Source organism: Equus asinus, chromosome 18 (assembly GCF_041296235.1).
Source record: "Equus asinus isolate D_3611 breed Donkey chromosome 18, EquAss-T2T_v2, whole genome shotgun sequence".
NCBI classification, from domain to species: domain Eukaryota; kingdom Metazoa; phylum Chordata; class Mammalia; order Perissodactyla; family Equidae; genus Equus; species Equus asinus.
Window position 1 is genome coordinate 6826156 of NC_091807.1, and position 22435 is coordinate 6848590.

The 22435-nt window shown below is 35.3% G+C and overlaps 1 long non-coding RNA gene across 4 annotated transcripts in view; it reads right to left on the reverse strand.

The window, feature by feature from the left end:
• The window catches only part of LOC139040970 (uncharacterized), a 278811-nt gene that overhangs the window by 38000 nt on the left and 218376 nt on the right, over positions 1–22435 (reverse strand). Inside the window, exon 4 of one of the 4 annotated variants that reach the window (XR_011495333.1) lies at positions 17225–21557. The exons of the other annotated variants lie outside the window; for them this stretch is intronic. This is a non-coding gene — a long non-coding RNA (uncharacterized lncRNA). Of the gene's footprint in view, positions 1–17224; positions 21558–22435 lie in introns of those variants that run through there. 4 annotated transcript variants of the gene reach the window in all.

Sequence of the window (22435 nt, forward strand, 5' to 3'; positions counted from 1 at the left end):
TCACTCTGTGTCTGATGGTTGGCTGGGATGACTGGTTTAACCGGGATTCGTGCTCTTATCCTTCTGCAGGTTAACCTGGCCTTGTTCACATAGGTATGATCACACGTTTCCAGAGAGGGAGCAAAACACAAAGCTAAAGCACTTACAAGTCTTTGCTTCCATCACATTTTCTATTGTTTTATTGATCAAAAACCACATCAATAGCCAGGCCAAGAGTAAGTATGGGGGGGACCACCCAAAGGCATAGATTATTGTTACAATTTACCACATAGTAGATGTCTAATAAGATGCTAAAAGTTGTAGACTGATGATAAAAACTTGGTCTTAAGGTGTACAATAGTTCCCTCTTATGCACAGGGGATACGTTCCAAGACTCCCAGTGGATCTCTGAAACCATGGATACTTCTGAACCCTATATATGCTATGTTTTTTCCTATACATACATACCTATGATAAAGCTTAATTTATAAACTAGGTACAATAAGAGATTAACAACAATAATTAATAATAAAATAGAATAATATAACAACATACTGTAATAAAAGTTTGTATAGATCTTAGCAATCTCAGCATACAATTTTTTTCTTTCCTTATTAAGTTGAGAACTTTCACCTTTTCACTAAAGGAAGCACTTTACGGCTTCTCTTTGGCATACCTAAATTGCCAGCATCACTACTCTTGTGCTTTGGGGCCACTATCAAGTAAAGGAAGTGTTACTGGAACACAAGCACTGTGATACTTTGACAGTCATTCTGATAAGTGAGATGGCTACTAAGTGACTAATGGGTGGAGAGCCTATACAGCGTAGATATGCTGGACAAAGAGATGATTCATTTCCCAGACGGGTTGGCATGAGATTTCATCATGTTACTCAGAATAGCACTCAATTTAAAATGTGAATTGCTTATTTCTGGAATTTTCCATTTAATATTTTCAGACAGCAATTGACTGCTGGTAACTAAAACTGCAGAAAATGAAACTGTGGATAAGGGGGGACTACTGCATAAAAGTCGGGAGGATTTGTCCATTGAGGAACTGAAAGGAGATGGGGAATTCACACAGGTGCAACAGGGTAGACATAATGATCTGGTTAGCAGATAGTGTTCCAACAGACCAGGGAGAAGCCTCTCCCTCACACTGAGACAGGGAAATGAGCTGCAAGGGAACACTAACAACGTGTATGTGGACGGGTTTGGGACACTATTTTTGCATTGGAAGACAGAGTTTCCTCTAGATTCCTAATTCAGAGGCCTCAGAATTTGTTTCGTTCAGAAACTCTATAAAGAGAACAGTGTCATAAAAATAGGAAGGAATATTCTTATGCAAATGGAGATGATGACGTTGGAAATGGAAAAGCAGGAGCAAGGGGTAAATAGAGAATCTACTGTTATCACAAATGACAAAACCCTGCTCAGTGTTCTAGGACACCTTCTTGTACCCAGGTCATATCTAGCGTATGGCATGGTTATTACTCTTATTCTGATTCCATGAGCAGTAATCCAAATTCTCAAGGAAAGTTTGTGTCTTTACCCTAGAGATCCTGAAAGATGTAAAATATGTTCCCTTCGAAGCAGCAAATAAATGATTATCCCTTCAGATTTAGTTAGCAAGGCCACACACAACATGGAGGAAATAATCCAGAGGATGGGCAGGGGAGTAGAAAAAGAAAGAGGGTTGCAGGCCAAGTTAAAGCAAATATTAGGTTTTCATCCAAAGCCTACTTGGTAGAGTGTAGAAGAAATAACTATTAGTTGTAGTTATTTTCTGCTTGTATGTATTACTGATGATAAAGCTGAAGTTCAGAGATAAATTTGGTCTAGGACTACACAAATAATAATGAAATATTGTAAGCACTTACCAGTCACTATTCTCATCTTCTTAGCATTATTTAGTCACCCACTTTTAGAGATGCTGATCTAGTTGTGGAAAGGGATCTGAGAGCCTCTGATTGCTTTCAAAATCAACCCAGGTCATTCTAATGCACAGTCATCTAAATTAATCCTCATCACACTCTATTCAGGAGACACTATTAAATTCTTTTTAAAGATGTGATGACTGAACCAGAATAAGTTAATCAGTGTGCCCCAGATGAACTAGTTCATCAGAGAACTATCCCCCATCATAGAACTAGTAACTGTCAGAGTCAGGATTTGAACACAGGCAATCTTGTCCTATAGCTTTGACCACTACTCTCTCCTACCACAAATGTTTACGTCAAAACTATTTGCTTGTTTGCCCACACTACTTTCTGAAAATCAAGGCCTAGAAAATTTTAATATTTAGTAACACATCTCTGAATGATGCATACCGTCAATTTTCTTTCTGGCCAGGACAAGAGCAGGCACTGGAAATTTGGAAATCTTCAGGCTACTGCTTCAGTCACCCAGTCGCTATGGCAGTAGTAAGCCTGGTAATGCAGCAGCAGCCCAGGAGCAGGGAGGCTATGGGTGTCAAGGGGCTGCCCAAGTCATAGATCATCAGTGTGTAGCATAGACTCTGAGTAGGTTTTCTCCCAGGAGAATGACCTTAGGAGTTGTAACTGCAAAGCTACAAAACTTTGGGAAACACTCAGAATTCAGCTGGATATCATCTTAACACTCACCAAACTTTAAAGACAGATAAAATGGCAAAACAATGAATGAAGCACAAATAGATTATTTAAATCTGGTCAGATATTAGAGACTATAGGGCTGGATTTACAGAGCCTAATTTAATTTTAAAATTAGGTAATAATGACTCGAATATGAGGAGATGTGACCATCCACTCTTTTACGTATTTTAGTCCATCATATAGTGGCTGTAAGTGGCTTAGCTTGGTACTTAGGGTCATGAGAAAACTGCGTTGATGTTCATAATTATAAATTATGGTCCAGATTGAATCTCGGAGCAATAAACAATGTCAGGGTGCCCCCAAATTTGCTTGAGGAGGTCAACATTTTTGGGGATCATATGTATTTTTTTAATGACTCTCTATTATTAACTCCTGGGAGATTCAGAATTTAGTATAGAAATGAATTAAAACAAAGTAATTTTGTGTTAAGTTTAGAAATCATACATATTTGCTACTTAAGCCCTTGTGATTTACTTTAAAATTTCTAGCATTTTAGCAGTCAAACAGATTATCTTATAATTCCAATTTTAATAAGTGAAAGTCAGAAGTTAATATAGATTTGTTAATTTCATATTAAGTATTGTAACATTTAAGAGAACCTATGGTTTAACTTACTATGTTAAATTTATATGAGATATTTAAGTATTCAGGAGGGTTTTATTTGTTAATTAGAAAATTGGAATACTTAAAAAGAAATTGAATATATTAAATTTATGAATGCAGTTTAAAATGTGGAAGGTGTTTAATTAACTAAGTTTGTAAATAGGACCAAACACTATTCAAAAGCCCACTAAAATAGGTAGTAAAATTTTACTAGACTTAGAAATATAATTTTCACATGTAGAACTCAAAAGCCTAAAGAAAAACTAGTTTTGGGATTTGTAACTTTAATAAATTTAATATTAATTTTTGAAACCAAAGGAAACTCTAAATAATCTTCTATGCATTAAAACCTCCTTTTAAGAACATAATGAATTTTACAATGGCACTTAATTTTGCAGTGTTTTTCGGTAATCTATGACAGGGTAGCTTTGCCCCATGGTTCTACTGTGCACTCCTATTTTATCAATGCAAAATTCTCTATGCTGAAACTCAGCGCTTGGCAGGTATATCAACCCCTCTATCAGCCCTTTAACCATTCTTGCTGGAGGACCTGGTGGCTCCTGTATTCTCCAGAGGTTCACTGACTCCCTGCTTAAACTGAACAAACCTAATGGAACCAGAACTTTCCCATCTAGTCACTAATTCTGCAATTTCTAAATGCTTGAGGGCATACCCTATCCTGTACATCAGTCATGCTGGATACAACTGGGTCCAGAGTGAGCCCACTCAGTTGCAGTGGATCATTATTGTACCCCACTTGGCTCTTCTCACGAGCCCTTCATGCCCTCTGCTTTGACTCTCCTCTCCTCCACAACACATCCAAGTGTCCAATGGTTGCGGTTTTTATATCATATATAATTGCGACAATCTCAATAGAAAAAAATCATAATATTTTCCAGAATGTTAATATATGTATTGTTTTCCAGAAATGTTAATGTATATATTACCATGATACTAAGTTTTGTATAATTTCTGTGCCAGGGTTCGAGAAAAGTAATCCGTCTCCTGGGTCACCAGCCTAGTTTAAGTGATTTCTACCTTGACCTAGAAAATGCCAATGGTCCCCCAATTGGATTTAACTGGTTTTCTCATACTCAATTTTGAGTCAAATACAAAACCAATTCCTCACTATAACTGAAATACTTTTTTTTTTTTAGATTTTTTTTTTCCTTTTTCTCCCCAAAGCCCCCCAGTTCATAGTTGTATATTCTTCGTTGTGGGTCCTTCTAGTTGTAGCATGTGGGACGCTGCCTCAGCGTGGTTTGATGAGCAGTGCCATGTCCGTGCCCAGGATTCAAACCAACGAAACACTGGGCCGCCTGCAGCACAGTACACAGACTTAACCACTCGGCCACGGGGCCAGCCCCATAACTGAAATACTTTTTAATAATTCTTATCTGTTCAAGATATCCTCATATTTAAAACTATTTAATTATTTAATTACTTATTAATCTAATTGATTATTTTAATTATTTAACTATTGCCCTATTTTTCAATAGTAATTCCAAAATCTTTTGAGGGTCTACAATGGCCTACAGTATTTGGTGTACATCACATCAATGTCTCTACCCTCAGCTCTTATCACATTACCCCTGGTTGTTTTCAATACTTTGGAAAACTATGCTTTCCGACTTTGACTAAACCCTCAATTTTTGCACCTCCCTACCAATTATCCACGTGAAAGTCACTTAAGAGCTGCAACCTTGTGAATATCTCCATCATTGCACTTTTAATGAGGTTTACCTGTAGATCTGTTGGAAGACGATTTCCCATGGATTTCTCATGTTCCTGAACAGTTCAGGCCGTCTAAGCAAAGGGCACGTTTCAGTAGCAAGCAGGTTTGGAAGCTAGAGATAGCGCTATCCCTCCAGAGAGATGTAGAGATGTACCTACCCAGAGATGCCCCATGGACTAACCATCAAATTCTCTCCTCTCTTTTCCAGGGACATTTGCTTACATTCTAGGATAATAAACCTGGAGATGGCTCCCATCTCTCCTCCTGAAGTGATTTGTTCTCTCTCTCTCTCCTCTCAATGTAAAGAAGGATGTGCCAGCCACCCTATAAAAACTCATAGTCTCCTAAGTTCCAGGATTCCCCTCCTGTGATGCACCCCATTACATGTACAGAAAGTATCTGGCCCTCATAACATCACCCTATGGGGATTGGGACATGGGAGCTGACACAAGATGCTGCTCAGGCTGCTGATTTTATTGTGAGAAATAAACTATGTCCCTGACTCAGAGACCTTGTGTTCCATGTGTGTACACGTGTGTGTAATATGCATAATGTGTTTATATATATTTATGCATATTTATATATATACACATTTGTATATAAATATACACACATGTACATTAACATTTTCTAACAGTACTTTCCCTTCTATATTCCTCAAGAACCTTTACATTATTTGGATTGTCATCCCTTGCTTTTATACAATGTCCCAAGAAAAGCAGCTCAGGGCATGAACGGATAAATAGATGTGTCTTCACAAGTCTTAGGAATTCCCACCTCATGAATCATAGAGTACAGAGATCTACAAAGACACAGCTTGTATAAAACTCAGTTCACAAATTCACGTGTGCAGAGAATATAATTTCATTTCTTCTCAGTCAGAATAGTTCTGACTCAAACACATTTTTCTGCCAGGTTTTTGAAATATTCTATCTTGGTTATTGATGAGATCACCTTCATTCTCTCAGGGTCACATCAGAATGCTATAGATTTATTTAGTATCATGAAAATTGGGTCAAGAACTCTGCTATCTTGTCTGCTTAAGCTTCTACTGACAACTTCATTGTCTCAGCTCTCAGTGGAGCCTGGTAGCTTTCTGCTTCCACTCCACATCTGGATCTCAGAACTTCTGTAGGGATGGGGAATCCTTATGCCTAAGGCTATGCAGCCATTGCCTCTGAAGTTTACTGCCTCCTTTCCATCTCAGTCTCAGAGTGATGAAGTCCTTGATGCCTCCTCAAATCTTATGTGTGGGCTCAAAATTTTAGAAACAAATCCAGGAAGCTGTGCTATAATTCTGGAAAGGGAGCTCAGTGGTTGTGCTGTTAGAATGGAGGAAGATAAGGAAAAGATCAATATAGCAAACACATACACAGACTAGAAAGAGAGAAGAAGGAAGAGCGGGAGGAGGAGGGGGAGGAAGGGAGGATGGATAGCAGGGAGGGAAGGAGAAAGGCTGAGAGAGATTGAGACCAGGTCCCTGCTCCTTGCACCCTCTCACCAGCTCCACTTGTGTGCACTGTAGGGGCCTTGCAGGGACTGGTCATTTAACAAGACCTCCTTCTGATCTTCATCCTGCGCAGTGGCCTGGAACCACCCCCCATGCTGGGTCCAAGCTTTCCACAGAAGTATGCTAGGTACCTGCAGAGCAAGGTCTTTCAAACTCCCAGTTTCAGCAGCACCTGCAGCGGTGCATGAACAAACTCTGCATGCCCGTCCACCAGCCTCAGCTGGCCTGTGCGCTGGAGTTTTTTTCTTGTGGTCTCTGTGCTCCGGGCCTGGAACTCACTGTGACAACTTCACTCCCTCTGCTCAACAGCCTTGACTCACCTGAGCCCGGGAGGTTTTTTCTTGCTGGGTCAGTAGCTATGAACCAGTTCCCCAGTGAACAGCTCCCCCACTCAGAGGGCTGCAACCACACCTTCCAACCTCACCTCTGATCACATTAATCTCTGAAACCTCTTCAAAGTTCGTTCTTCCTTGGGAACTCTTCCCTCAGACGTAAGATAACTTTGAGGGTCTCTTTCAATCTTTGTAATTATTCTCCTATCATGGCTTAACACTTCTTTATATGAAATTTCCCCTGTTTAAATGATTGATTAAACCCAGACTGATACACTAGTCTTTCGAGATGACTCTTCAAAAGCAAAATCCCTGGATGACTAGCCCCCTAGCACTGAAGAGAAATTGTGCAGGTACACTAGCACCTAGAAGAAATATCTCCTCTAAGAATCCAGCCACATTCATATCCTGGGATGTAGTCTGATCACTTCCCTGAGAGAGGGTGTCAGATTGCAGATTCAGACAAAAAGGACATTACAGATAATCCTCCCTCTAGGAGACTTGACAGGTGTTAGAAATACACCTGACTCCAGGAGGCAAGCTGAATGTCATCTTACACATTTCTACATATAAAACACTCAGAATAAGTGTAATACCGATACATATGAAAAGACTAAAGGTAATTCAAAGGAAGTAATAGAGTAGGGGGGGATTTCAGACCTAATGTCATCTATTTTCATTTGTCAATAGAGAAAAAAGTAACAACGTAGTCCATTAACCATAAAAAGTGATGATACAACAAGAATAAGAGTTGTACATCATACAAAATATCCTTTTAATAAAAAATAATGTGACCAAAAAAGTCTATTTTTAATAATTGATCTTGGTTTCAAAAGCATATTTGCCCTCTAAACATTGAAATTTAAATATTATTCTAGGTAGTAGATAATTATTTTGGGTTAGCATACATAAGTGCATATAGATGTGTACAGATATATTTCTAAATTATTAAAAATGAAAAACTTGGGGTCTGCCCAATGGCATGGTAGTTAAATTTGTCCCCTCTGCTTCGGTAGCCCAGGGTGTGCTGGTTTGGCTCCCAGGCACGGACCTATACACCACTCATCAATCCATGCTGTGGCAGCATCCCACATACAATATAGAGGAAGAATGGCACAGATATTAGTTAAGGGACAATATTCCTCAAGCAAAAAAGGAAGGTTGATAACAGATGTTAGCTCAGGACAAATCTTCCTCACCAAAAACAAAAAAGGAAGATTATTTTCTGATTTAAATGGAAACTGAACCTTGTAGTCAAAACTATTTCCTGCAAATTATCATAAGCTTAATTATAAATTAGGAATTATTTAATCTTATTGAATATTTATTTAGATTCATTTTCATCCAACAATCAATTCCAGATAAATTTGTATAATTTGATGAGAAGAGTGATTTCATTAAAAGTTACATTGAACTAAAATCATAGGACTAGGATAAATCCCCAACTGATTTGGGTTCCAGAAATTGAATATATGCGATAATACAAACACAGATTGAATATGCATAATTAAAAATAAGATGTGCTTAAAAAATAAGGTATATGATATAGCAGAAGAAATACTTAAACTAGGAAAGGAACACAGTTTTCCAGTTCTTGGTGACATTCATTCATATATAAGTAATGTCTTGTTTTACATAAATATTTAGTGTTCACAAAAGTTGAATATCTGGCAGACTAACATGTCAGAAAGCTGTTAGCCATTTGTTTGCTCTTGTTATTTAAAATAAATAACAAAACAATACTATTTTTAACATATGGCATTCTTTGAACTTATGTTTACCTGCATTAACCTAAATTGTCTGTGAGATTTAATTATAGGCCTGATGACAATCCAGTTGAGTGCCACTTAATGTTTTAACTTCAAGCAATAACTGCCAGTTAGACAACATCAGTAAACTCCTATAGGCACAATTCATTTATCTATAAAACATTGACACCAGGTAAATCTTATTTGAAGCAGAATGTAAAAATGTATTAATAATGTTAAATTGTATAAATTCAATTTGGACACTTTATCTTAAATGTGTTTTATTTTCTGTTTGGTATTTCAGGTTTCATTTCATTATCATTTATTTAGTTTTATTATCAAGAAAATATGAAATTGACATAAGAATTCATTTTTCATAGCAAAGTTTAGAGAAGAAAATAAAAAATATATATTTAAAAAGTTTCTTTAGGAAAGATATTCCTTGAAAATCCTCAAGTATCTTTAATTACTTCTGCCAAAAGATACTAAGATCTAATCCATAATACGGTATTTTCCAAGAGCTTTTATGAATATATCATGTTGGAAAATAAAGCAGGAAATAAAGTTTCTATAATTATCTTTAAAATTAAGCTATTGAAAATTTAACTCCTAATTACCTCACATTTAAGAATAAAATGAATTTTGAGTAAGTAAACTAAAATCTATAGAGTGTCACTTTCACCTAAAGAACCAATGCTGGGAAATGTTCATAGGAATGAAAATCAATTTGTCTATAAAAGAAATTGTTTGGGTTTACCCTTTAAATGTGAAAGTGAGTTATTTTTGAAATTTCCTTTGTTCCAGTAATATAGCTGAAAAATGAATAGAAACGTATTGAGACTGTGTTTTAACTACACAACTTAATTCATTTTAAGTATATTTTACTCTGATACATCAGTAGCTGTCAACATGACCATAGAAATTAAGGCATATTTTATATATCAAATAATAAAGGAATACCTCCTTTAAATATTATTTTCCAGAAATAGAAATAGTTTATAAAAACTATTAAGGAGTTTAATAATCTCCTGTTCATTTTGATTCTCTTAACACCCAAATTAACTAATATTTATTATCCTGAATTCTTTTCCTCAATTTTTTGAATTGTTTTAAACCGTTTTACTGAAGTATAAGTCATATAAAATTGATTACACCTATTTGAAGGGTATAGTTCAGTGTATTTGAACAAACTGGTACACCTATGTAACCACCACCAATATTAAGATAGAACATTTTAGCACCCCAAAATGTTCTCCCAAACTCCTTTTCAGGGTTTTCCTGAACCCCTCCTGAACTCCCGTCATCTCTTCACTGGCCCAGGCACAAACTGATCCTTTGTTGTTCACTATAGATCTGTTTTGCCTGCTCTAGAATTTCACATCAATTGAATTTCACAATATCTTCTCTTCTGCTCAGCAGAATATACTTGTGATGAATTCATGGTGTTGTGTGTACTGGTAGCTTGTCTCTTTTCATTGTTAAGTAGTTACCACTCCCCTGTTTTTAAAACTATTTTACTTGTTAATGGACATTTCTGTTGGTTCTATTTTTTGGCTATTACGAATAAAATTGCTATAAGCTTTTCTGTAGAAATTTTTTGTAGGTATATGTTTGTGTATATATGTTCTATATATGTTTGTAGATGTATGTTCTCTGATAAATAAGTAGGAGTAGAATTTTTGTGTGGTCTGGTAAACCTATCTCTAACTTTAGAAGAAACTGTCAAATACCCGATTTTTGTGGAGATCCAACGTTAGGCAGTCCCAGGCAGCTCAGGGTAGCTTAGAAGAAATACTAGGGATCAATGAAGGCCCCCAAATAAAATTTCCTTACGAAAAACAGAAGTCTATTCCAAGAAAAAAAAAGCCCAATATACAGCTTTTATGGGAGGACTTGTCCCAGCAGCGTGTAGCAGCAGCTGAATCACGTCAGAATCCTGATATTTGGATACAAGTCTTTTGAGCAAATGCTAAGTATCCATTAAGTTAATTTATGGGCCCACTGCAGGTGTGGGGTAGCCTGATCTAGTAGTGCTTCAGACAAGAGAATTATTAATGAGAATGAGGCAGCCTGAGCTTCAATACTCACACTGTGTAGCAGTGAAAAAAACAATGTAGAACAAGAGACACAAAATAAAATCAAAAAAACAGATGCCGTAGTGAGCTAGCTAAACTCTAATGGCCCTCAAGTCCGGCATCTCCAGAGGATACGCCCCTTCAGGTGTTTAGTATACTGCTAGGGTTTTTGGATAGTTTAAGATGAGTGTATGCAAGAAAGAATCTCAAGAGAGAGTTGTCAAATTCTTAACAGGAGTTTTTAAAAAAAGGATATTCGATCTTGCTTGTACTTGGAACTAATGAACATCTTGCAAATGATTGAAATAGAATAATGAAAGACATACAAGAACAACAATCAAGAAAAGATAACATTAGAGCCAGCCCTGATTGCCTAGTGGTTAAAGTTTGGTGGGCTCTGCTTCAGGGGCCAGTGTTCAGGTCCCGAGTGCAGAACCACACCACTCATCTGTCAGTAGCCATGCTGTGGTGGTGGCTCACATAGAAGAACTAGAAAGATTTACAACTAGAATATACAATTATGTACTGGAACTTTGGGGAGGGGAGGAAAAAAAAAGGAGGAAGATCGGCAACAGATGTTAGCTCAGGGCAAAACTTTCCCAGGAAATAAAAAAGAGAAAAGAGAATATTTAGTAGCCAGGAGAGTGGATCTTGAAAGTTCTCATTAGAAGAAAAAATTTGTTTTATAACTCTGTATGGTGACAAATGTTAACTGGACTTCTTGTGGTGATCATTTTGCAATAGATACAAATGTCAAATTATTACATTGAACACCTGAAACTAATATAATATTATGTCAATTATATATGAATTTTAAAAAGATAATATTTATAGGAAATGTAAAGCATATTGTTTGGGACTGATTATATTTGGGCTTGAATCACTGCCACCTGGTGTGGGCAAATTAGTTAAACCTAGAGAGTTGCCTTTTGATCAGCAAACTGTAACCTTAATATAATGAATCAGAGATTACCTTAAAAGGAACAAAAGATTCCAAGCCAACCTTTAGATACGGAAACACTTTGAAAGAAACAAAGATTTATTTCTCCAAGGGGTGGAGCACAAATGGAAACAGAAAAGAAAAAAGTGAGTCATGAGAGACACTTTGGCAGTGTGCCTCTGATATGTCCAGCAAAGAGTAATGCACCCATGTCAACTGTACAGATTGTATTAACCATGTTTCTACCTTCCATCAACTTGATGATTTAACATCTACCCAACATGCATGAGGTGGACACGCCTTGTTTGGACACCCTGATAACACACATGCCTGTGTCACCTTGCCTTGACATCACGCCTCTCTCCTCAATCCCCTCCCCAGGAAGTGACCTCCTCTTGGGGATGTGCTTTTCAAATACAAACCAACCAACCCAGCATCATGCCCCCACCCACTTCCCTTATTGACTCCCACACTCTGGGCCACTATATTGTACTTGACCTGGTCATCCTAGGGCCTGGTCACACTCAACTAGGGACAGGCCCTATGCCCCAGAGCCCTCTGAAATTATTCAAAGTAGCCAATCCTAAACCTGTCTCAACTTTTCATTCATGTGGAAACCACGATAAACACTCTTACCCACAGTTCCCCCTACGCTCTGCCTGCCACCAACCTCAGCGTTTTCCTATGTGGCCCTATTTAAGTGGCCTGCCCACTCCTTGTGGGTATTGTGAGTAATGGATGTCTTTTCAAAGGCAATTGCCTCTTGATCTGTTGGCCTTACTGTAACTCAGATTTTCTACTAATACACTATACTTTAAAACAATAATATATTTTTATCTCCTGCTCTACCTCAAGGACCATAAAGAACATGAAACCAACTCCCATAATCCAAACTATTTTTTCAAATTTGTTTTTAATTTAACTTCTCATTTAGTTTGCTGGTAGTTGGAGAAAGACATAATTAGATTTCCAGTCTTCTAATAGTTTTTTTCTTATATATTAATTTATTAGTTTTAATTTTTTTTATTGGCTTGTGTGAATTAAGCTATAGCTAAGTCTGCCCACAGGAGACCGATTTATCCTCATAGTTAAGAGCTCATTTTGGCGAAGGGTAATTTGGACAGCGGCAAATTAACAATTACTGCCACCTTGAGGGACCTCAATGGCGACCAGCTACATTTCTCTCGCTTTGCTGCAACACCCTTTTCTATTCAAACTGTTTCAGAAATAATTGAGATAAAATTGGCATTATTGCTGCCCAGAATAAGCATTCGATATTATGATCATCACCACTATTATTACTGTTGTTATTATGTATATGAAATTAAGGCATTGATCATATTCACCTTAATCTTTCTTTACTTCTGATTGGTGTATGTGATTACTTACCAAGTAATTTCTGCACAATCAGATTGGATATTGCATTCTATACTATCATTAGCCCTAAATACGTAAAGCACTTGTTTTTCCAATATAACTTAAAATGTATTTCTTACATATGAATAGAATGCATATAGGTTTGTTTACAAATATTACCCACACAACATCACTGCAAGTAAAAACCAATTAAAGGCAATCTTAGTATTGTGGGCTTCAATATTAAAGAATCACATGGAATCTGGTGATTCTCAGTAGCAGAAAGTATAATATCTGAAATGATTTAGAATGTTTTTCATTGAAAATCTAACCTCTGAAAATCTAAATAAGACAATTTGAATAAGAGTTTTTCAAGCATAAAGATCTGCCAACATTGTAAGATTCATTATATAATTGTATATCATGTCTCTAAAATCACTATATAAATTAAAATGATAAAAATAGAGATTATTAATGAGAAACAGGCATGTAATTTGACCACGAATATTGGCTTATGTTCTTATATTTAACTCATTTAATTTATATATAACTATATTTTAAGTAATGCATACATATTTTGATGACAAAAATATTGGAGCCTCTTACAGGTATAAGTAGTTCATTGTGAGTGTTGTATGTAAAATATTATTGTGCAGATACTAATGTAAAAAGTACACATTTTGAGCTTTTACAGTGACATTTCTAATGGTAACATATACATAACTTGTATAATAAACTTTAAATCCGTTCACCCTACTCTGGTTAAGAGGTTAGAAGAGCATGATGCTTTTATTCTGGAATAACATTCTTTAATTGCTTTTTGTCGAATCTATCATTTTATCTTTGTTCATATTTTTTTACCATATCTCCTCAAATTGCTTTTATAGGTACATCTTTTTTTCCTTAATAAAACCCCTTCAAATTTAAAAAATAATTTTTTTTTCAATTGTGGAACATAATATCCTTATCAAAAAAATGCATGAAACAAACATCCAGAGTTTAAAACATATATTTATAAATCAAACATCCATTTAACTACCACCCAGATGAAGAAAAAAAAACATATTTTCATAGCCGATGTCCCCTTCTATGAGGCTTACAATATTCAGCTGACTTGGTGCTTGGAAATCAACACTGAAATAACAACTCGTTGGTACAGCAGTTGTGTCCCCAAAACTGCCTCTTTCATTCCTTCAGGCAGTTGGAATTTTGACTTAATGTAGGAATCTCCACATTTGAAACAGTCAGAATGAAACAAACCTTAATCCCTTTAATGATTCTAAAAACTATATGCACTAGTACCTAAAAGTAGTACAGAGTTAAACTTTCTGTCTTCTCAGGTGATCTAACTTAAAGCCAAAATGGACTCATAATGAAATAAAAATTCACTATGGAAAGAGTATCTCCCTATTTTGAATTAAAAAACCTCACAAGGATATACACAATTTTGACAAAATTAGGATAATGCGCACCACACTGAATGTTGACAAGGATGAGTAAACTGAAAAAAATTTCTTTTGACTGTATAGGATTAGTGCTCCTGCCTCCCAGAAGTAAAAAGCAAAGATGTCATCCTGAGAAACTGGATTAAGTGTTTCTGTTTAAAATAGAACTGCTTTTAAGAATTTGTTTTACTTTAACCCTGATTTTGTCTATGTATTTATATATAAGGAAGTGAGGAAGATTGTCCTTGAGCTAATGTCTGTGCCCATCTTCCTCTACTTTGTATGTGGGAGACCACCACAGCATGGCTTGACGAGTGGTGTAGGTCTCTGCCGGGGATCCAAACCCATCAACCGGTGCTGCCAAAGCAGAGCACACCAAATTTAATCTCTACACCATCGGACTGGCCCCAACTTTAACCCTGATTTTTATAAGAAATCTTGTATTTTAAGTGAATTTCTTCTGATTAAAAAGTAATGACTCTAGTAGATTTTTTTAAATTTGTAGAATTATATTTTTGATTGGAATTCTGTTTATCTGAATCACTTTTAGAATAAGGAAAGAAATAGATAGATGATAAATATACAAATAGAAAGATAGACACTAAGACATATCTACTTGTCTACCTCTCTGCGTTTCATAATGCTTGGAATGACACATTTCAGAGAATTATCAGTGTCTGTCTATAGCTTTCCCTTCACTTACACTCTACAATCTTCCTCGTAGTAATTACGAAGAAATGTCAAATGCAGAGTGCATATGTAAATCTATCAAATAAAATATCCTAAGCTGTGTATATTTGCATTAGATAGTGTATCAGAATTTTTGCTCTTATCTTTGTGTATTCTTGGTTTAATTAATTATTCGAGCCTCAGTTTCCTCATTTATTAAAGGAGCATAGTTATATTTATCCATTTAGGGTGGATGCCTGTTTAGAAGAAAATAAATATGTTTCATATAAAAAGTAAGGTTTTTTGGATATATATAGAAAACAAGATATTTTCCCCACTGTTCATTCATTTGTCACTCCATATGCTCCTTTGGATGAAAACTAGGACAAGTAGCATGCCTTATAATAACCCTTAGGTAATTAAAAGCTGTTTGGTTCCTTGAGTCTTAAAAACCAAACCAAAACACTAGTTCAATAGTTAATATATCTATCCAAAAAATAATTAAGATTTTAATGTTCATTGTAAGTAAAGTTTCTCTCCTTCCTCTACTTAGGCTACTCCAAGTGAGTTGCCTACTATGGGGAAAGGATACATGGCTGCTTTCTCTCTATTTTCCTACCTTGCATTTCCACTAATTCTGGGATGATTCAGGTACCATTAGTATTGAAGTGGAGAAAGAATGATAACTTAAGGTGAGAGGAGGTCTATACTTGATTAGCAATATTGTGAGATGGCACTGACATTCCTTGTGTTTGTCAGATGGGTTTTGTTTTCTTGTGAGGAACATCATGAGTCATCCTCTCATCACTAGAGGTCTCCCACAAGCTGTTGCATCAGTTCAGAATGGATCTCCTCTGGCTGGCCACATAGATCTCTTTCACACCTGGAAGTCAAAAAGACTACACTCCTGTTGGGTCACATCTTTCCCGAGATTAGTCCTCTTGGAGGGCATATAGGATAATCCCAGGGCACTTCTATTTCATACACATGGCTCACATATGGTACATGGAAAACACTAATACATTCTTACCCAAACAAGCTCTTGGAGAACATGCCATCTCAAATACTTTGTCTCAAAAAAGGTATGTAGCCACACGTATACAGTGTTTAAATTTGTTAGGCATGTCCAACATCAGCCTACAAGTCCCCCAAGATCCAGGAAGCATATGTCAAACTCAGAGTGGTTTTTTTGAAGCTCCTTCCCCAAGCTTGGGATAAGGGTGAAGAATTCCTAATACTTTTCAAGAGTTTGCTAAGTACCTATGTATTGGTTTGGTGACCCTTAGCTTCCTACCAAAATTAAGTGTCTAAAAGACTAAGTCATGTGATATGAGAGAAGAAATATTTTGGGGTTCAGTGAAACTTTTTACCCTTTTACACTTTTAGTTTGGTAAATCTCCCACTTCACTTTAATACGCTAATGTTAATATGCCATTGTGCTAATAGTTACCCTCTCTGTCTTGGGGTCTCTGGTAAAAATATAACTAAAATAGTGCTATCTTAAACACTCGGTAAAAAAAAAGTTCCGAGTTGGGTGTATAGCACATAATAAATAATTAGAAATTAATAATAGCTTTTCCCCATACAATTAAAATGATATGTACTATAATTTTACACAAAAGATGTCTAAGGGAATCAAATTCTGGAAAAGAGTTTCATGGAAAGGGCAAGAATTTTTATTTTGCCCCTTCATTGGAATGGTAAAAACACATTTTACTGCATTTAAATAGACATTCCACTCTAGAAGAACACAGTAGTTTTCCTATGAGGTTGAGTTACATAGAGTCCCAGGAAACAGAAAATAAATCAAGTTCTGTTTCTTAGAGTGATAAACACACAAACATTATGTATCTTGGTTCTGTATACTTAGTAGTTTTGCGCTGTTTTTTAAAAATTGGTTTGAGTCATTAATATGACTCTAAGTTACCATAATACTGATTATATATATATATATATATATATATATATATATATATATAAGTTTCTCAAGTTATTTACACAGTTTTGTTAAAACTATAAAAGTACTCAGTATTTAAGAGCACTTTAACACTAAAAAAATAAGTTTTTCAAATCATCATTATTACATAAAATGGAAAATCTATTAGATAGCTCGTTAGCAGTACAGGACTACTTTAATGAATGAATTTCTGAAGGCAAGTCATTTTCCATGGTAAAGACTTTAATTCAATTAGAAACATGGTCTTGAAAACATTTGGTAACCTTTTTAAGGAAAGAAGAAGAAAATATATAGGGAGAAAAAGCACAGAAGCTGCCCAGGTAGACTAAATTTTACAATAGAAAAATTGTCGTCTCCAAATATTACATAACACCCATTAGAATCATAACTCTATACAAAATGGGAAATTCATAAGACCCTTATGAGACTATAAAGTGAAATTAGACATCCAGTTAACCCATATAGAAATATAAATGTCTTCTTTACAAAATTTGAAATTGATACACTCCTAGATAGGAAGATTATATCTGTACAAAACTAAGCAAGCAGATTCCAATAAAATGTAAATGTAAAATGGATACATACTAATATTTAGTTGTACTTAACAGGTCTACCTGAAAAGTTTCATAGCCCATTAAAATAATGGAATATTTAATAAGATACTGGTGTTGAGACATCTTTAATAAGAAGAGAACTATATAGTAGGCAAATCACCTTCACAATTCTCTTGTGTAGTAGTATTTTGATATGTAAAATTGCGTGTGTCTGTGTAGGTTTATATTATATTACAACATGTAAATAATGAACATATAATTAGTTCATTAATTTACTAATAATTTTAATGAGTGAATAGTAACCCATCATATACAATTGATTTTTATCAAAAGTAATACAATCAAAGCCATTGTAAATAATGATAGAAATAAAACATCCATTCATTTCTCATTTTATTCTCATAGAAGTGATTACTATAAATGAGAGAATTACTGTGTCATAGAATATAAAGCATTAAAGGTAACTGACCAGTACTGCCAATTTGATTTTTAGAAAAGCTATACAAATCTAATTGCCAACAAAAATGACAGTAGGCATTGTGTTATACCACATGACCATCATAAGTGTATGAAATTTAACATGTGCATTAAACAAATGAGAATTTTATTAGCTATTTAAATTTCTTCTACAAAGTATCATGTGCTCATTTCTGTGCTTGATTGTACAATTTTTGTTATTGATTTATCATTGGTTTTAAAGAATGTTTAAACTTTGTTATAATTGCTGAAAAATTAGAGAATGCTTGTAATATGATTTTCAGATTTATAATTTAGAAAAGAATTAGCCATAAAATTTAATAAATAAGAACAAAGAAAATGGCATTTAAAAAATGAGTATGAATTAAATGATTAGTTCCTTTATGATAGCAATAAACAGACATCATTAAAAATAATTCCCTTCACAATAGCAATAACAACAAAAATAAAATAAAATTAATATGTGCTAATAAATGAGCAAGAATTACCAGACTCATATGAGGAAAATTGGAAAAGTGGTCACAATTATATTTCTAACTATTTTTAGAAAATTTAAGCATAAAGAAAAGAATAATAGACCCCCTTCATACTCAGTACCTATTTGCACCTGTACCTCATTCAAAAACTTCAATTTGTTCTGAAGATCCCTGTTAAATTAAAAGCTACTAAATGCACAAAAAAATTAATTAAATTGGAAAAAGTCTGATAAGTACTATCCCAACTATGATATCCAAACAATATCACAGATTGAAAAGTATAACAAGCAATATACATGTTGTAAGCAACAATTGGAAAGTAAATTAAAATACTTTGTAGATAAAACATAATGTAGTAAAAGTTCATCTTACTCACCAAAAGAAGAAAAGAAAACTAGACAATGGGTGATAGTGAGCAGAGAAAAGTCACGAACAATCATTATTTAAAAGATGCATTATTTATTACATACCATTATCTATATTGATTTTTTAGCCCAAAGGGGATTCATAGTTATTTTGTACTTAAAATAAAGTTAAAAATAAAGTTTAGAAAAACTACCCTTAGGGCAAAATAAATGCTGAACAATAAGAACACTTGTAATGCATGGGAATGGTACACATGGAAAATAGACTGGAAAGTCATGGAAGATGCCATCTGTCCATCCCATTCAATAGGTGCACGTAAGCAAAGCAGAACATTTTGTGTTCATGCTAACATGGTGCACAATTCAGATTTGTTCCATGTGATATTCTCTGACAAGAAACTGCTATGTTGAGTAAATTGAAGTGCATGTCTTTTCCTGAAGCCAAACCAGTGAAATACGACTCCTTTAGTTTAGTGTGTTTTGGTAGTAAAAATTATATCAGTCAAGAAATGAAAATAAAAAGAATTCCTGTCCAGTGGTAGAAGTAAGTGTGTTATGTCTTCTTCGTGGAATGTCCTATTTATCATTGTATAATGCCCATCTTTATCTCTTGTTGTCTTTTTTGGCTTGAAGTCTATTTTGTCTGGTAGAAGTATGGCTACACTCACTTTACTTCGGTTGTCATTTGCTTGGAGTATCATCTTCCATCCCTTCATTCTGAGCCTGTTTGTCTTTAGAGATGAGATGGGTCCCCTGGAGGCAGCAAAATATTGTTGGGTCTTGTTTTTTAATGCATCCAGCCACTCTGTGTCTTTGGATTGGTGAATTCAATCCACTTACATTTAAAATGATTATTGATATATGAGGGTTTAATACTGCCATGTTATCTGTCGTTTTCTAGTTGTTCCACATTTCCATTATTTTTTCTCCTTTGTATTTCTGTCTGCCATTTCAGTTTGGTTGTGTCCTGTGGTGTGTTTCTCAGTTTCTCTTTTTTTATGTTTTTTAACTCTGTCCTGATTTTTTCCTTTGTGGTTACCATGAGGTTTGTATAAAAGATCTCATAGATGAGATAGCCCTTTTTCTGTTGATAGCATCTTATCTCCAATATCCTATGCAGCTTCCATCCTTTTCCTGTTCTCCTGCTATATTTTTGTTGTCACAAATGATCCCTTTTTGTGTTGTTTGTTATGAAATTGAAGTGGTTATACTTATTTTTGGTGCTTTCTTTCCCTTGAGGCTTTATGTTACAACTAAGCATTTATTGACTTGTTCTGATACATAGTTGCAATTATCTGATTCTATCTGTCTATTTATCACCTTGTTCAAAACTTTGCATACCTTTTCTACCTTTTGTTTCAGGTAGAAGGGTTCCTTTCAATATTTTTTGTAAGGCAGATCGGTGGCCATGAACCTCCTCAGCTTTTGTTTGTCTGGTAAAGCCTTTATTTCGCCTTCATATCTGAAGAACTTTGCTGGATAGAGTATTCTTGGCTTATAGATTTTATCTTTCAATATTTTGCATAAATTGTTCCATTCTCTCCTAGCTCACACAGTTTCTGCTGAGAAATCCACTGATAGCCTGATAGGGACTCCTTTGTAAGTTATTCTCTTCTCTCTGTCTGCTCTTAATATTCTGTCTTTGTCATTGACTTTTGACACTTTTAATATACTATGCCTTGGAGGTCTTTTTGCTTTGAGATAATTAGGAGTTCTATTAACTTCATAGATTTGTATATCCGTTCCTTCCCCAGGTTTGGGAAGTTCTCAGGTATTATTTTTTTAAATAAACTCTCTGTTCCTTTCTCCTTCTATTCTCCTTCTGGAATATCCATTATTCTTATGTTACATTTCCTAAATGAGTCAGATATTTCTCATAGAATTTCTTCTTTTTTAAAAAAATCTTAGTTCTCTCTCCTTTTTAACCAAGATCTATGTCAGCAGATTTGCTTTCCTCTGAGGCTTCTCTCCTTGGGTTGCAGGTGGCCACCTTCTTTCTGTGTTCTCATGTGGTCTTTACCCTCTGTATATGTATTCCTGGTGTTTCTCCATGTTGCAATCGCTCCTTATAAGGGCAACAATCAGTTCAGATAAGGGCACGTCCTACTGGACTCATTTTAACTGAATCACCACTTTAAAGGTCCTATCTCCAAGTACAGTCACATTCTGAGCTACTGAGGGTTAGGACTTCAACATATGAATTTTGAGGGTGACGCAATTCAGTCAATAACTCTGCATAAACAACAAAAAAGCACTACAATATCATATCGATATGTTGTGATGTGCCATCAAGTCAGCTCCAACTCCTGGTGACACTGTAAATGAGTGATTTCCACAATGTCCCATCCTCAACAACCCCACTCAGCTTCTGTAGACTCAAGCCTATGTCTTCCTTTATGGAGTCAATCCATCTCATATTTGGTTTTCCTCTTTTCCTGCTGCATTTTGCTGTTTACCTTGGTTCATGCTCCTCATGTTCCACGTTCCAATTGTGTGTGTTGTATAGCATCAGACTCTCCTTTCACCTTTGCAACTTCTTTCCTAGACATCCTTCTGGCTTTAGACTAGTTATGACATTATCAACAGTGCTATTCATACTTGTTCTTTGCTCTTACCTAGTAACTGTTCACGCGTCTTCTGACCTGGGGGTCTTATCTTCCAGCAGTATCTCATATTTCACTTTGGACTGTATCATCATTGGGTTCTCAAGGCAAAACAGTTTAAAAGAAAGAGAAAAAAATGGAAAATAGAGCAGTAGCTTATTCATTGCCTTCTGCTACATGGTGTGTGGGTCCAAACCACATGTGCTTGGGCCCATGGCATTGCAATCACCAAATGCCTATGAAATATAAATGCCCTATGGGTATCATCTCAATAAACACAGAAAAAGATATATGCCAAAATTCAACTTCCTCTCCTCATAAAACCTCTCAGCAAATTAAGATAGAAGGAAATTCCTTAACCTATGAAAACCTACAGCTAATATCAAGAACATGACTAGCATGTTTACTCTTCTTAGTTCTATTATTACATTGTACTAGAAGTTCTAGATAGGGCAATGAGGAAAGAAAAGGAAATAAAATATACCCAGATTAAAAACAACGTAAAACTGTCCTTATTCACAAATGACATAATTATCTACATAGAAAACCACTGAAATCTGTATAAAAGCTAGTAGAGTAAGTGCATTTAACAAGGTGAAATGTCAGTCTTCAACAAAGTATGCTGGAATATTTGGTTATCCATATGCAAAAAAGTAAACTTGGATCCCTACTTCACAACATACACAAGAATTAACTCAAAATATCATAGACCCAAATATAAAACTAAAACTAACAATTTCTAGAAGTAAACTTAAGAGAAAATCTTTGTGATCCTGGCTGACACATAGATTTATTTTTTAATATTTATTTTTTATTTTTTTTGAGGAAAATTCACCCTCAGCTAACATCCACTGCCAATCTTCCTCTTTTTCTATGTCAGCACTCGCCACTGCGTGGCCACTGACAGACAAGTGGTTGTAGGTCCACGACCAGGAAAAGAACCTGGGCTGCCAAATTAGAGCACACTGAACTTAACCAC